Source organism: Pezoporus flaviventris, unplaced genomic scaffold (genome assembly GCF_033815535.1).
Source record: "Pezoporus flaviventris isolate CSIRO_AGI_PZ_B2104156 unplaced genomic scaffold, CSIRO_AGI_Pfla_v1 ptg000015l, whole genome shotgun sequence".
Lineage (NCBI taxonomy): Eukaryota > Metazoa > Chordata > Aves > Psittaciformes > Psittacidae > Pezoporus > Pezoporus flaviventris.
The window spans coordinates 40,491,836-40,508,076 of NW_026892563.1; the positions used below are offsets into that span (position 1 = coordinate 40,491,836).

Sequence of the window (16,241 nt, forward strand, 5' to 3'; positions counted from 1 at the left end):
ATCACTGCTTTGCTGTCTTGAGTAGACCTTGCATTTTTGAACCAACCAGCATGTTCCTTCTGGAAGTTCTCAAATCTGTGAGAGCTATATCATTGATGAGTGTTTTCTTTGCTGCTAAGGGCAGTATGCACTGCCCATTGCTGCTTTAAAAAGTAGTACCACGACTAGGTAAGTAATAATAGGGACGCAGTAAAAGGAAGCCACTTTAAATGTTTTGTGAGGCATCTGTATGGCGGAGAGAGGCACTTGAGACTGTTGGGCATATTCTAGAATTAGCAACACTGCTGTTTTTTCCTGTGACTTGGATGCTTCCTAGTCCCTGGGACAACTGAGGAGGCGAGATGTGAGTGACCAACACAATTATTTTTAGCCTACACATTACAAGGAATTGCTTTTCTGCTACTTTACATTGCATGTTTTTGAGAAAAGCTTGTTTTGGCTTCATGTCACACTTTGGTTTTTCCCTCACATTTTGTCTGTGTTATGCAGTGAAATTTGGCATATGGTGCCCAAGACTAAATTTAAAGGATGATGGAGACAGATATTGTTGGATGACCTAGACTGCTGCATAATCTACTGCAGGAATTAAAACACAACCTGATTTTCTCCGACTGGCTTTGTAAGAGTTCTATTGTGCAGTAACCCAAAATAAGAAAGACTTTTGGAAGGGCAATGAGAAACTTAATCCATTGAGGGGAAAATTCCAGTTACAGCGCTTAATGTTTAGGTACTGTGTTAATACTTGTTTTAAAATACAGGGAGTGATGTCAATAAAGAGGTTGTCATGCATTTGCACTGTTTTTTGGGGAGGAGCAAGGAAGGGACCCGCTCCAGGGTGAAGTGTGAGCTGTGGTGTTTGTTGTATTTTTGAATATGTGTTAGAATGCAGTCTGCTCTCTTCAGGATGGGCTTTTGTTTATGTATAGAGAGCTCGGATCAGTAATCAAGGCTCCTATGAGTAATCATGATGCAAATACCCAGGCTATATACACCTATATTTTGAAGTTCTTCTAAAATTTGAAGCCAGGTCTAATTGTTACAGGCCCAGCAGAGGTGCTCATTTCACCTCGGCATTTGCGATGTTCCTTTGAAAGCCCAGCCACCGTGATTAGACTGCTTAGGCCTGAGCTAACTAATGAAAATACAAACATCCAGCGTGACTCATAGTAACAATGCATATGTAAAAGAACAGCTGAATCTAATTTTAGTTTTTAATTCAAAAGGTACTCTGTCACGGAGACTTAGAGTACATTTTTCCTCCTTGTCTCCCCTCCTAAAGTTCATCAGTGAGGCTGAAGGCAGAATATCTGACTCAAAGTCTTGTAAAGATTCACCCACTTCTGTTTCTTCATTTGAAGATTTGTCCAAGGATCTGCTTATCAGACTGAGTTTTCAGGCCCTTGCACATGCATCTCTAGTTTCATATCACCAGACACATAAAGGTTGTACCTAGGTTTTGGGCTTGAAAACAGGTATCTCATTTATACCAGATGAGCGTAACAGTGAAAGTATGTTGGTTGAATAAGAGTGAAATCATTTGCTGTGGGCTACTTGGTCCCTGATATGGGACAGAAATACCTGGGTGCTGAGGTGGGACTTGCATACCCCTTCCTGAGCTTCCATGCTGTCCACCAGTTGCATTGCACTCACTGCAAGTGTACAGAAGAGGATTCTGCCCCCCCCCCAAAGTAAAAGTTTATAGTGGATGGTTGCATTGCCTGGGTGAACCCAATAAGGCACCTTAGTGGAAAAGCTTGGTTTTACTGGTAAGTAATAGAGGAAGCTTTAAAAAGATGTGCTGCTGACTAACATGGGAATCAGTAAGTGTGCAGGTGTGGAAATGAGCACTTTGGAGTTTGCTGCTCTAAAATACAGTGCATGGGCTAGGGAATGTTAGAAAGATTCAATTCAATGTCTTACATGGGTGCATTTGCTTTGCTTCTGACGTTGAGCAACTGTGTGAGCACGTTTAAGATGAAGTCTGACAGAAGTTAATGGGGTGCAGAGCAGGAGACCATAGGAGAGCTCAGAATTTCTGAAGAATTCCTAAAAATGAGGATAAATACTCGACTGTTTTTCTTTGTCCTGCCCTTCTGAATGTACTTTATAAATAGTAAGGAGTTCTGAGTTTTAAAATTAGAAGGTGCTAAGAGCTGGTAATTTTTAGTTGAGGCAATGATCTTAGAAACTTGGTCCTTTGGTTTTGGTTCTGTTTTTTTTTTAAGTTGTGTTCTATTCCTTTTAGGTTATAGCCTTCTGTTAGTGCAGCATCACAGTAGCCTGTACTAGAACTGCCTGTCCGTGAGACCTGGGGCTTCCTTGATTAAACTGGGGTTATTAATTCTGTCCATTTGTCGTTTAGATACCTGCAAAAGCAGCAGCATGAAATACAAAATAGAAACGCTCCTTCCCGCAGTGCGCTGGAAACCACAGTAGGTGGTTGGAGTCAGTGTTTGAAGAGTAAGAGCAAATAGTCAAGAACTTGGTACAATGCTTCTTTTTTTTTCTGAAAAGTCAACATAACTTAGGAAAGGGCAAAAAAGGACATGGTTTACAGATAATAGAATAGATTTCCTGATAGGCAATGACTCTGCTTCTTTAGCTGTGCATAAGAGGCATAAAGGTTATCTACTTTAACACAGGGCTAACAGAGCTAGTAGGACACGAAAGTAGCATGAGACATAGGAAAATTAGGGCACGTTGAGGGTTGCCTGGAGTGTTGGAGGCATAACAGAGTCAGTGTACTCATCGAACAATTTCTGTGGCAGCACGAAGGCCATCAATTAGCAGGAAGGATAAACAGTGCAAGGACTCTTGTTTGGAGCTAACCTGATGAGTATCTCTTGGAAAGGGTCCATCTTGCTGTTAGGAACAGGCTGTACCCAGTATCAGTGCACAGCGCTGTGTGCGGGTGGTAGTAGAAAGTCCCTTCCTGATGGAGCGCTAAGCTGTGGCATCCTGTCCTACTGGCTTGTCTGCATGGATCTGCTTGTGGGTGATGACTCTGTCCGTGACTTCTTGAGTAGGTTATGGGTTTTAGAAGGTAATTAAAATCAGCTGAGTCCCTTTTGAATTCAGCTGTCCAGCTGAACACTATTGGAAGTTTTAACTGATTCGCCTTTAAAACTCACTTGAATTAGATCTTCCTGAATGTAGGTACATGTAGCTCAAGATGGGGTGGCTCTGTGTTAACCTTGTGTAGGGTAAAAATTGGAATGTGTAGGGAGTGATACTGTCTTGCTTACGTAATACCAAGTTCTCAATGGGAAGTAACTCTTCATTATTTCATGCTGCTGGGATTTTGAATCAAAAGGATCTTGGAACCGTTTGCATAGAGTTTGATTTCAGTGAATGTGGAAAAGCATTGTGCACTGGTCAAGAGTAGGGCAAGGAAAGGAATTCAACTTGGAAGGCACAGTTCTGTTGAAATAAGAGGCATCTGATAGCATTTCTTTGCATTTTCAGCGAGAATGTTGCTGCTTAATGCTTCTGTCAGGAGGGTCTATCCTGGAAAGTTCCTGTTAAAGTCTAGATCTGCTCTGGCTACAGAGAACAGTATTGCAAACCTTGCTCTTGTGACTGTTGGTGTGCAGAGACTAACTCTGGGTAGTTAGAGAGATGAAGCTGCTGGCATTCAGTCCTCGGTCCCCACTTCTAAAATACACAATTACGGATAGTCCATGAAATAAAACCTTAAAAGGGATATTGAGACCAGTAATGTTTCCATTGGCTTGCAGTCATTTGAGAGGACAACTTTGTAATTCTTTTCAATGTGAAGAGGAAAAGTTCAGAATTGTGTTTTAAAGTGTTCAGGAGGAATACACAAAAAACATTGTGGAGCAAGTTTAGTTTTTCTAGCTCATAAAACTGGTAATGGCAAGCATTCTGTAGGGAAACAGGTAGTATTTATTTAAGCTTGCTCTTTTTGTTTGGTTGGTGTTTTTTTCTAGCACAGGAAAAATTTCAGCTTCTTTGAATCCATCTTGATTCACACGTGCTTTGACCCCACTGAGTTTGCCTGCCTGTGCAATTATCTATTATCTCTTGTCTCTGGACTAAAGCTGAGTTGAGGAAGAGAACATAATGGTAGATGATCTTGTGCAGGTTCCATCACTTCACCTGAATAGGTGTATTAGGCTGCCTTTGAAGGCACCTGGTTTTTAGGGAAGCGCTGGAGCTTGTGAGCATCCTCTTTGGTGCTGTAGTTCTTAGGAAAGCTGCACAGTGTTTTCTATACCTAGTGAAGACTTGCCAGTAGATGGGTAACTCATGGGAGGTGCTGCTTCAAATTGAATTCATTGCCTTTGCTATGATTTCTCATGGGAGTATTAAATAACACCTAATCCCTACTTTTAAGAGCTGCTGCAGAACAAGATAGGCCCTAGCTTCTAGTCCAGTGAAAGAGGAACTATGATAAAGGTGAGAGGTAAGCCTTGTTTTCTTCAAGGGGTCATAAACTAAGTTTTGCTGTTACTGTTCTAAATGTTAAGGCCTTTCTGTGGTTATGACATATGTTTCTCCAAAAAAACTAAGCAAATTATGGGAAGAGATAGGATTTCCTAGTTTTTCTGCCCTTCAATATCAGGGCAGGAGGAAAAACGCATCAACCAGAGAATTTAAGTCTTGAGGACAAAAGCTCTAGCATAGAGATACACTATTGTATTTGAGTCTGAAAACTGTGATTATCTTGGCTGCTTTAGGTAGCAGTAGATTGGTGATTTAAAAAGTCTATGTTTAGTCTTTCAAGCCATCCTCTTTGTGAATAAATTTTGTCAAAGGTATACCTTACCATTGCAATGACAGCAAAGGCTTCCCTGTGGGGTGAGTCACTGTTCCTCCCTTGCAGACCATTGTGATCTTGAAGGTGGTATAATGGTCTTTAGAAGGTTTTTGATATCACTGGAAGCTACCAAGTATTCAAGAGATACTTCATAATTTTTTCATGGACTTAGTGAGGGCCTTTCAGAAGCTTAATATGGGGGGACTGAAGGGCCTAGCTTGTTTGGCAGCTGGATGTCACCAGCTCTGGTGTTCATTGTACCTCAGAATATATTCAGCTGTTTGAACACAGAGCAGAAATGCTGAACAACCTCTTCCTTCTAGTCAGAAATGCACATTTTTCTACCCGATTGTGCATAGTTTGAATTCAGTGCAAATAAAATTTCATGCTCAGTGGAGGACAAATGGAGCAGCTGATGAGAAATAGGCTAGCATGCAGAGAGCTCTTGGCTTGCCTGGACCAGACACTCTTATCTCACTACTAGCGATGTTTGCAAGATACCTCGGGCCAGGGCAAGTGCCCTGTCTGTCTTGGTTAACTCACGTTCTATCTCCTAATGTGGCTTCTAAAGCGTAGACATAGGGAATGATGGAAGAGGCCGATTTTGGCTTTTTGACAGGTGTGAACACCAGTGGTCATACTGATCTCTGTCACTTATATTGGATCACTCAGTAGGTCAGAATACCATGTTCCAGATGTAACCTGTTTGTGTGGATTATTCTTTCTGCTAGTGGTAGATTCAAGTCCCTTTTTTTCCACAGTGCAAAGTTACGAAGCGCTACGAGTGAGAAAAGATTGCTCTGCCATTTCTGCAGTTCCTCACCTTATCCACTGCAGAGCTTTCCCCTTTTCTAACAAATGAGGCAAGGATCCTAAAAACAAATCCTGCATTACTGAACTCCACGTTACCCCCACAGTGTATTTGTTCTGCATGGTGTATGCACTGGGAGACCTCCTTAAACAATGGAAAATAAGATCGTGTAGTGGAAAGTATGTGGCAAGGTCAGTGACGGGGTTTGCAATTGGCACTGCTAGTAACAGTGGATGTTTTAATGCAGCTACCTGCATGAAGTACTGCATGTTAAACACAAAGCACGTGTAGTCCATTTAAAAGGTGGTGGATGATGCAGCAAGCGCTTTCTGCCATCATTTGTGATGGACTGGCACACAGTGTCACAAAGTCACCAAGTCTCATGTTTTACAAATGTACTTCTGAAAACCGTTTACGAGTTCAGTAAGAGGTTAAATGTCCATGTCTTCAGCTTCCTAGCTGATGGCTAGGAACTCAGCTTTCTTTGAGCCTTCCTTGGAAGCATCTGGTGATGGCTGTTACTGAACTGTTGGGTGATTTGATGTCAAGATGATTGGGCTGACTGAGTCATCTTTGTTCACTCAGTCCCTTGTTTTCACCAGTTGTCCCTTTCGTTACTTGCTACAGGGTTATGTGCAAATTCTCATTTTATTCTGGAAGCAAGGTAGAAGCCAAGATGCTTCTGAAGCTACTGCTCTCTTATACAGCGGCAGTGACACTACTGCCTGAGTTCCCAGCTATAACTTCAGCTTTTTGGTTTCCCTTTCCTGAAAACTTGCTGTAGTTGAGCTCAGACATCTGACATGGGGCCAGTGAGTGGATGCTTGAAAGAGCTTAAGAGAGAGGACTTGTGGGCAGCAGCAGATGGGATGGCTTTCGCACTTGCTGCCCCTGCAGCAAAAACTTCAAAGCGGCTGTTGAACCAACACAGTTTGTGACCTAGCATATGTGTTGAACTTGGTTCCTGGTAAGCTCTGTGCTTTGGGTGGCAAGCTTGGTGAATCAAGTGATGTCTGGTGAGTCACTCTGGTGTCCTAGGTGCAGGGACAGCAGCACCCAGGAGAAGTGGAGTGGCAGCTGGGTGTGGAGGGCTACCTCTGCCCTGCGAGTTTAAGCTGCTGCTGTTGATGGATTGGGGCCTGGAGGCTGGCTTTCATTGCAACATATTCCTAAGATGTTGGTTGTGACACTTACCCTGGGGTAGGCTTAAATTCAGAGCTGTCTTATCCCAGTCAGAAAAGGGAGCAACTGAGTCGGTAACATTCCTAGATCTTTGCAGATACCGACAGAAGGACAGGGTGTCATGGGAGTTAGGTAACCCTGCTTTGTATTGGTCCAGCTGGACCTGGTCCTTTGGGAAACCGAGATTGGAAGTCCATGAGGTGGTAATGTAGCCTTTTGAAATGTGGTTAAGGCGTGCCACTTGGAATTCATGGTGCTCACCTGGCACATGAAATAATTTCTCTCTGCTCCTTCCTTTCTTTTAGAGATCCCTATTACTTTTTAGTGTGACTAACTGGTGAATCTGTGCATAGTGCTGTGTCATTGCTTTTAAAATTTGTCATAAAAAAAGCACACTTTGCTGTGCAAATAGTTACTAAAACTTACTCTTCTTCTCTGTACTCTTTCTTTTGGGGCAGTTTAGGCTAGAAGTGAATGTAAAGATCTCCTAATCTTTTCATTTCAGTGCTGTGATACCCTTTAGCCTAAGGAAATGATTTCTTGAAAATGGGACAGTGTTTGAAAAGTGCTAGTGCTGACTAAGGAAAAAACCCTCAAGCAAGAAGTCTCATAACCTCTTCTGTCAAACCTGAATACTAAGTCTTCTAGTAGCTTACAGTGGACTTGTACTTCGACAGAGGTGGCTTTCCCTTTCAAGTGTATGGTAGATAGTGATAGCGCAAGGGGTAATGGGTTTAAATGGAAACAGGGGAAGCTCAGGTTGAATATAAAAGCAGAAGCTCTTTATTGTGAGGGTGCTGAGGCTCTGGCCCAGGGTGCCCAGAGAAGCTGTGGCTGCCCCATCCCTGGCAGTGTTCAAGGCCGGGTTGGATGGGGCTTGGCGTAACCTGGTCTAGTGGAAGGTGTCCCTGCCCATGCAGGGGGTTGGAACAGGATGATCTTAAGGTCCTTTCCAACCCAAAGCAGTTGATTTTTGTATCTAGCAAAGGTCAACTGGTGAAATTATTTTGCAAATATTGAAAGAATGTGCTGCTGCCTTTTAATATTAATTAAATATTAATATAAATATTAAGATACGTATTTAGGGAAGCTTGAATTTATATATATATATATATGTATATATAAAACTATGAAGAAAGAGTATTGAAACATTCTTATGTTTGTGTGGCTATCACCTGAAATTTGGTAGGGTATTTACTATTTTACGCTTACTGCAGACCTGAGATTCACATGTGTGGTCTTAAATTGTCACAGTAACTAGTAAATGCTGATATTTGCTTATGAAAAACTTACTAAAGCAGGGGGCAGGGAACCTGCCAGGAATTTGGGGAGAAGGGCTTATTGCGTCTGTGCATAAGGTAAGGAGTGCATTATAACTTAACTGCTGGAGCTGAGCCAATTTCCTTTCCCATTCCCCCACCCCCAGAGGAGGAGCTGCCCAGTCTCCCTCTGAATTCCAGAGGGACTGTTTAACCTTTTAAAAGCTTGGTCATCATAAAGACTTGTACTTCTGGAAGATTGAAATCTGCTTGGCAAATAATCATCTGCAGGCAGTTAATTCCACTTGCCAGTTCCTCTCCCCCTTTGTTCCCTGCTCAGTCTTCACCAGTTCATAAAATCATAGAATCAGCCAAGTTGGAAAAGACCTTTAAGTTCATCAAGCCCAACCTTTACCCCAGCAGTGCCAAGGCCACTACTAACCCATGATACTGAGGGCCTCGTCTCCACGGTGTGTGAACACTTGCAGGGGCAATGACTGCAGCACTGCCCTGGGCAGCCTCTTCCAATGCCTGAGCACCCTGTGGGGAAGGAATTGTTCCTCGGCTCCAGTCTCAACCTCCCCTGGTGCAGCTTGAGGCCGTTTAGTCTTGTTCTGTCACTTATTATTTGAAGAAGAGGCCGACTCCACCTCACTCCATCCTCCTGTCAGGCAGTTGTAGAGAGCGATCAAGTTCCCCTTGAGCCTTCTCTTCTCCAGACTAAACCCCCCAGGTCCCTCAGCCCTCTCTCGTGTCCTTTTAATTTGGATGTTTCCTCTAAGGTCTTGGGGAGTCGGAGATTTTTGTTTGGACTGAAATTAAAGCCCTTGAAGACTTCTAGCATCAGACATTGTCGTGTCATGGAGCAACAGTCCTGAGACAAAGGAACATTAAACATTGGAGACAGCACTTACCTGTTTCCTAAATAAGTAATTATTTTTTTGGAGGGTAAGGATGAATTATTTTTGTTTTGCAAGTCCTTTGGAATTCGTCTGCATGAAACATCTGCTGCATCATATGTAAGAAGTGAAGGCCAAGAGTAATAAAGCATTTCATTAATGTTTAATAACACAGTGATTAGCAGCCCAGCAAATGTCTTATGCCTGTGGGAGATTGGAACTTATTTGATTAACAAATTAATTGCAACCTGTTCCGGTTGTGATTGCAGGTGTAAGTTTCCATGGATGTTGCAGACTCCCTGAGGACTGATGTTGTAGGTATTGTCATACTTGCTTTCTTCTTCCTAGCTAAAGAGTTAAAAACTCAAGCACGAGGTCTGCTGTTTCTTTGAAAGGAAAATGATTTTTTTGCTGCGAGAGTTTCTCAACAGAGATCCTCTGTACTACCACTGGAAAAGAATGGCTATTATCTGTGAAGGCATAGGGCTGCCTTTTAGAAAATACTTTGCCTTTCAGTTATTCTCCTTCCTGCACTTTATGTCAGTGTTATAATGGACTTGAACTATCTTTGCATTTCAGACCTAGTTCTGGTTTTCTGACTTTTATGTTGGGTGCACTGTAATTCCTGCTGGATCCGGACTCACCGCTGGCAGAGCACAGAAGATGCTGTAGAACTGAGCTGTTCGTCGGGCCACGATATTTGAAACAATCACTTGAGAATCATAAAGTGAATTTCAGGCTGTGGTCTAGAACTGGCATAATGCTGGAAATCAGTTTGTGTTCCAAGTTTAGTCTTGAGCTTCCTGAGCTGGCAGGAATTTAGAGATGGTATTATGTCTCTGAGAGGCTCTCAAACTCCACTTCCATTCAGAGCAGCGGGAACTTAATGAAGGATTTGGCTTCTACCTTTCGATTAACTGCTGAGATATGTGGAGGAAATGAAAGAAGAGTTGGAATTCTTCTGTCCTCCCAAGAGATTGAGGCTTGTTGCATGTTCTTTTAATACAAGTAACCCATTTCTGCCTCCAGTATAATAGCTGTATGAAGCTTAAGATTTCTGCATATAGGTTGTGTCCTGCATTTGGCAAGAGCAGGCTGGAAATGACAGATGGCACTTGCCATTGCTGACTGCCTGTGGAAAGAGCTAGGAAGTTCAAAGTGCGTGCGTGGTCCCTGTGTTTGAAGGGATGGAATGAATGCCTGAGTTTATTGGGGGCAGTAATACAATAGAAGGAATTGACAGGATGGGAACAAGGTGTGTGTTTTTATTCTCAAGACTTTCATCCAGCATGTCTGTCAGCTTACTCATTACTGCATGGTTGGGGTTCAAATCTGTCTACTTCTTCAGGAGTTAATGAAGTCTAGCCCCCATTTGTAGTGGCTGCGTGACTTCCTGCTCCACTCCTTATTCTAGAGCTTTAGTTTCAAGCACATTTTTCCTCTTGCTGCCCTGTTTGCTCTTGAATTTCAGTTGACCTGTAATCCTGTAATAAATCATGGGTTTTCAGGCAGGGACTGCACTGATGGGCCCACCTACGCTTGCCTGAACCCTGTGTCTTTGGCTTGCCCTGGCCTGGCCCCAGCTCCAGCCCAGCTTGCTCTGCCCAGTGACCTCTTCAGGCAGGTCCTGCCTGCTGCCGCAGCCATCGCTGACGCTTTTTGCCCTGATCCGTAGCCGTGCCAGGGCTGAAGGTCGCTTTGCTCAGTAATAAATTTTGGCTGGAATACAGCTGACGCACGCGTTTTGTGCCTGACTCTTTCTGGGTGTTCGCAGGCCAGCGTTTCAGAAACACTTTGCAATGCAGCCCTGCTGCGTGTCGCCATCAATTGTTGCTTCAGGATCTCAAACGATCGGATTTTTCATGAGGGTGAATAGTGGAGAGTTTGGCAGTGTTGTGGAACTTGGTAGCAAAATGAAGCTGGGTTTGGAGCTTTGGCATTGGTTTTAGTTAAGTAGTAAACCAGAGCATGCCACAGCTGCAGTTCACCAGGTTGCAATGAAATGTATATACAAGTATTCTGTATTTTGGACCCACCCCCGTCAGCTGCTTCTGCACACCCTCCTGGCAAATTATTCTCATGTTGTATCAGCACTCGGTATTTGGGTTTTCCTTTGTATCGGGGTTAAAATTCCTATGAGTGGCAGGCAGGAAGAGGTGCATGGAAGGGCTGGGGGGATGCGAGTATTTAAATCAGCAATTTTATGTTTGTACTGTAAACTGCTGATGGCTATCACAGATTTCTTTATTTTCCCCTAGGGAAGCCCTGAATGTTAACACTCTATTCTTTAGTATTGTACCTGTGTCTCTAGGACTTCTTGGATGATAGAAGCTAAAGTATTTTTACAAAAGCAGACCCTCAAAGCTGCTTCTGTGCATGTGTTACACATTGGTAGAGGTTGAAGCAGGACATGGTCCTTCTGGACCTCTGACCCGTGTGTTAGGCCTGCAAGTATTTAACAATTGTCAATGGACCAGCACTAACTGAGCGGTGATTGTTGTGGCATTAGAGCCCTTGCTATGTCATAGCTACAGATATTTAATAAGTAGAATTTGTTGGTTGGTATTATCCTCTCTTGATGGATTACAGGTCCCGATTGTGTAAGTTTGAGAGTAACAGGTATGTTAAAAATGGAGATCTTCCCAACTTAGATCTGCTGGTGCTGGTGTTGGAAATACGCCATGACTGGCAGGGGAGGGAGACTGGAGCTTTGTCGTTATCCGTGCCTCAGATGTAAATGAGGCAAACTGCCATCTCTGTTGACATTTATCTCTGCTTGAAATCGCTTGCCTACAAAATGGACTTGTCATAGGTGGCTAGCTATTAATGACTGGCACGGGCAGATTCCCAGCCCAGACTTGTGTAATTAAGCCCCTTTTGCACTTCTTTTTCCTCCAAGCACTGATTATTTCAGTGATAGCTTGGGGCAAATGCAGAAGAATGTAGGATTTAGCCTTTATTCTGTAAAATGCTTCAATTATCCTATATCTGTGAAAGGCAACTAGTTCTGTGAGCTTTAGAATCATTTCTGTAATACTTTTGCTAACAGCAAGACAGTGTTAAAAGTAGCCTTCGACTGATGGTGTTGGAGATCCACCTTTGGCAGCTTCAGGAAGTTTTAGAAAAGACATGGTACAGCTTTTATTTTACAGTCTGTCCCACTAAGCTTTAGGATAAACCAGACATACACCAGGAGTGGAGCTTTGGTAAAGATATTAGTGAAAATACGCCGATCATGGTGATATCACTACCCCTCGGTAACCTGTCAGGTGCTGTTTCAGTACCAGAGGCAGCTGATGGTGAGCATGATGTTCTTCCTCTGTAGTCTGGAGTGTTTTGTCTCAGTACACTTTACAAAGCTGAGGCTGGGAGGTATGGCTCAAGTGTTGCGCAAGCAGATGTCACTGCAAGGTGTTGAGTATAGCTGGCTAGGATCACATTGGAAGACCTTCATCAGCATGTGCCTGTTGCCCTGTGCTTGGAGTCCAGCCTTTTCTAGTGGTGGGAGATGGTCAGGATAAAAAGGCTCCCTCCTGCTGTATGAAAGTGCTTTAAATCTCTCAGCATCTCAGCCTGAGCCTTTACTCTGGGCAGGCTCAGCAATGCAGGTGGATGGAGGTGGGTAGTCCTTCAGGCTGTTCAAGTGAAAGGAAGCAGGAGGGGGAAAAAAACGCAAGCCCTGCTGCTCCATCACTGCTTTCAGGCATCTTGCTGAAACGAGTTTGTTCCTCAGCTTTGTTCATGGCTCCGTGCTTGGCTCTTCAGTGTGGGAAAACCTTTACCAAAGAGTAAGAAATGTGGTAGAATGGAGAAGGTTATGGTGGAAGCAGGAGAAAGGAGGAAGCTGTAAATACGACATGTGCAAGAGAAGGAGGATTGTGTATACTGAGAAACTGGGGCGTACATGTGCTGCTTCCATCCATCTCTGATGCCAGAGTCCATGTGACAATTACCGTCCGTTTTCTGGTCTTCTGACCTGATAGAAGAACACAAGACATTGAAGCTTCAGCTCTTGAACGTATTAGTCCAAGAAAAATAAAAATTAATTCCAGAAGTGTAAAAAAAAAAAATGAGAACTAAATTTAGTTGCTGGCTTTACTTGATTTAAGCAAGAAGACTGATGCTGAAGTTGCCTGTTGAAATAGACTGGTAGCTTATCCTGCCTTTCTATTAAAAAGCTATCCTTTCTTTAAAGGACCAGACCTTTGGAGTTCTTACCTATTTACAAGAACCAGGCTGTGTCCTTGATGTGGCACAAGGCAAAAAATACAAATTTATGATTTTTTGCCTTTCATCTTCTTTGAACATAATCCTCAAAGAACCTTGTTGAGACTTTAAACAGGCCTTTCAGAAGAAAAGAAATTAACAGTGAAGAGAAAGTCAAACCCCAGCATGCCCTGTAGCTAAGGAAACTTTGAGGAATTCTCTTCTGAGCTGGATCCAAGTGATATTTCTACACTTCATTTGGTATATATTGATAATGTCATGCTGAGCCGTACAAAACCTTCATTTGCTCTGGTCCAGTTCAGGAAGTTGCAAGTCCATAAAGCATCATCTCTGATGATCCAGTCATTTTATCCCCTGTTGTAAAAAGGGCAGGAGAGAAAGAAAGAAGGGGGGGGAAAGTCAAAGATCCAGGTTAGGGGTGATGAATATGCAAACTGGCATAGCTCTAGACATCTTTGGGTGGGAAGGGAAGGGAGTGTGTGTGTGTGTGATGGTTATCCTAGTCTGGAATAGCAGATTATGGTAGTGAGGCAGAAATGATCTTTCTTTAGTGGTTTTGTATCAACTGCGGCATTAGCACAGTTATGAGGAACTGGGATTGTAACTTTGGAGAGAAGGCATGAGTCTTCATGGATGAGCTTTATGGGCTATGCTTTGAAGTTAGAAATCTGATTTGGTCTTGACAGTCTTTAACCAAATCTTTAACCTTGATGAGCAACCAAATTCATTCAATATAATGAGCAGATGCAGGCAGTCTGAGCTAGGAAAGTTGTCATCAGAAGTGATGAACTGGGAGGATTTTGTCACACTGGGTTTGCTTCCGTAGTTAGTGAAGGGCTCATACACTGGTTGTAAAGCACTCTTCTGGAATTATGTGTCAGCAGCCCCTTGCCTCCTGGATAAAGAAGCCTATTTTAGATAAAGAAATTAAACTGCAAGAGAAATTTGCTGAGTAATCCGTTCATAGTTCCGTTGGTTTGCGGCTCTTCAAAGAAACATGTGCTGCAGGAGCTCTGTGGTTTGGTGTGAACAGAAGTCTGCTGGGTCCTCTTGCAGTGAGGCTGGTGCTGAAGGATATTGCTGCTTCAGTGCTTAACAGGGCCAGTAACTCATTCAGTAAGAAAACTAAACCCTTTGCTTGTATGTGAATAGCTGGGGGAAAGGAAAGAAGAGTAACTTTCCCTTTGAGTCTTTGACTTTATAGCCATATCTCTTGGAAAAGTGATAAGGATATGCAGTAGCTTTATGTCTTTATCCACCCTATATTTTGATCATGCAGTGTCAGCCTTTCTCATCAGCATGTTTTGGAATTGTTTTAGTTTGCATTATATTTAGACATGCATTTTCTCTCTTGTACTCAGTGTAGGACATCTGTCACTGTTCGCTTCACTAAAGGTTCCCTGCGTATAATCCGGCATTTCCTGCCCTTGGCAATTAATATCCCATAGTATAATATAAAAAGGCTGTTATTTAAGATGTATACAGGGGAATACATGGTAAAGTGACACTACTTTATATATTCATCTGAGGGAAAGATGAATTCTTCAAAGCATCAGCCTGTTCCCTTGCCACAGTAAATTAAAGTTATTTGCAACTGTTCAAGTATTTCCAGTTTGAGCTTCACCAGGGATCTGTGATTAGAAGTCAGCTTGGTTTTAAGATGGCTGAGGTGACTAATTGACTAAGATGACAGTTTAAATTTGTTTCCTTCTGTCTAGTCACTGGATGTGAGATATAGGTTACTGTGTAACTGGTTTATGAGTTGTTCCTGATATTAGCACCTCTTGAAGCTGTGTTTGTGCAGCTGCAGCAGATGGTCAGGATGAGAGCTGAAGGATATGGATCAGAGTGGAAGGCATCAAAGTGGGCACAGACTGTGCTTATGCTGGGATGAGATACCAGAGTATAAATATAACTTCAGCCTAGAGTTAGAATAACTTCTGCTGAGTGTATCCAATCAGCATATACATACTATCTAGAGAACATGAAGAGATAACCTGACTTAGATTATAGATGGGTATTTTAAGGAGCTAGTAGAGATAATGCCAGAATAATATTTGCACATTAATTCTTAATGTATTCATGTTTTGTCCAGTAATTCCATGAGAGAAAAGGTATTATTTCCATCTCACAGCTAGTGGGAGAAAGGGAAGAGGAAATTTCTTGCCTATTTTGTGCTATGAATTCCTAGTGAAATTTGATTGAGGTGCTGGAACATGCAGTGAAAGGTTCAATCTTGTAGTAACACTGTTAAATGATGTAGTAAAAGCCAACTGGAGAAGTTAATCTCGTGTCATAATTGGTGTTTCATTGATTGGTGGGATCTAGAGCCATCCTTACTTTGGCTTGTTAGTTGCCCCAGGTTTAAGGTCCAAGGAAACACCAGCAGTGGTTTGTGGTTCAGGCAGGACAAGAGGATGAGGTCTTTCTGTTGGTCTGAAATCTGAACTGTGCCATGTGTCACAGGCATCCCAGCCATGACTCTGAAAATATACTTCTTTTTGGTAGTATTTAATAAAGAATGAATAAGTGGAGAATATTTGAGCTCTTGTTCCTACCAGGAGAATGCTTTTCTCTGTGAGATGTGAGGCATGTTGACAGGGTTATGTCATGAAGCCTGTATTCCTCTTTCACAATTTCACTCCATACGATTTCAGGAGATACATGTAAGTCTCAAAGGTTTCCCCCCTGCTTTCTCTTATTCCATTGTCCTTGGGATAGCATAGGCCTGTCTTGATGTGTACCTAACAGATTTAGGCTTTAGTCTTTTCAGAAGCTGGGCAGGCTCAGGGAAGGACTTGCTTTCTCCTTACTAGTAGCTGAATAATTGCTAACTGGTATCTGTGTGAGATGTCACTCATGTTTGTAAAGAGCTGGCTAATATACTGAAGTATGTTTTCGGTCAGTGGGTAGTAGGGATGATAGGATTAATGATACTGCATCCTATCTGACACCTGTCTTTTTTTGTTTGTTTAAGGCTACATGGCTTAGAGGAATTAAAAGCAGCATTTGTAGCTATGTCCACATTAGAAGCTCTGAGTGGTTCTTGTGGAATTCCTTAAGCTTTGAATCATGATAGGCAC

General features: G+C 42.6%; 1 protein-coding gene across 2 annotated transcripts in view; it reads left to right on the forward strand.

Moving 5' to 3' along the window:
• Positions 1-16,241, forward strand: part of GSK3B (glycogen synthase kinase 3 beta) — a 145,259-nt gene that overhangs the window by 63,145 nt on the left and 65,873 nt on the right. The window lies entirely within an intron of this gene.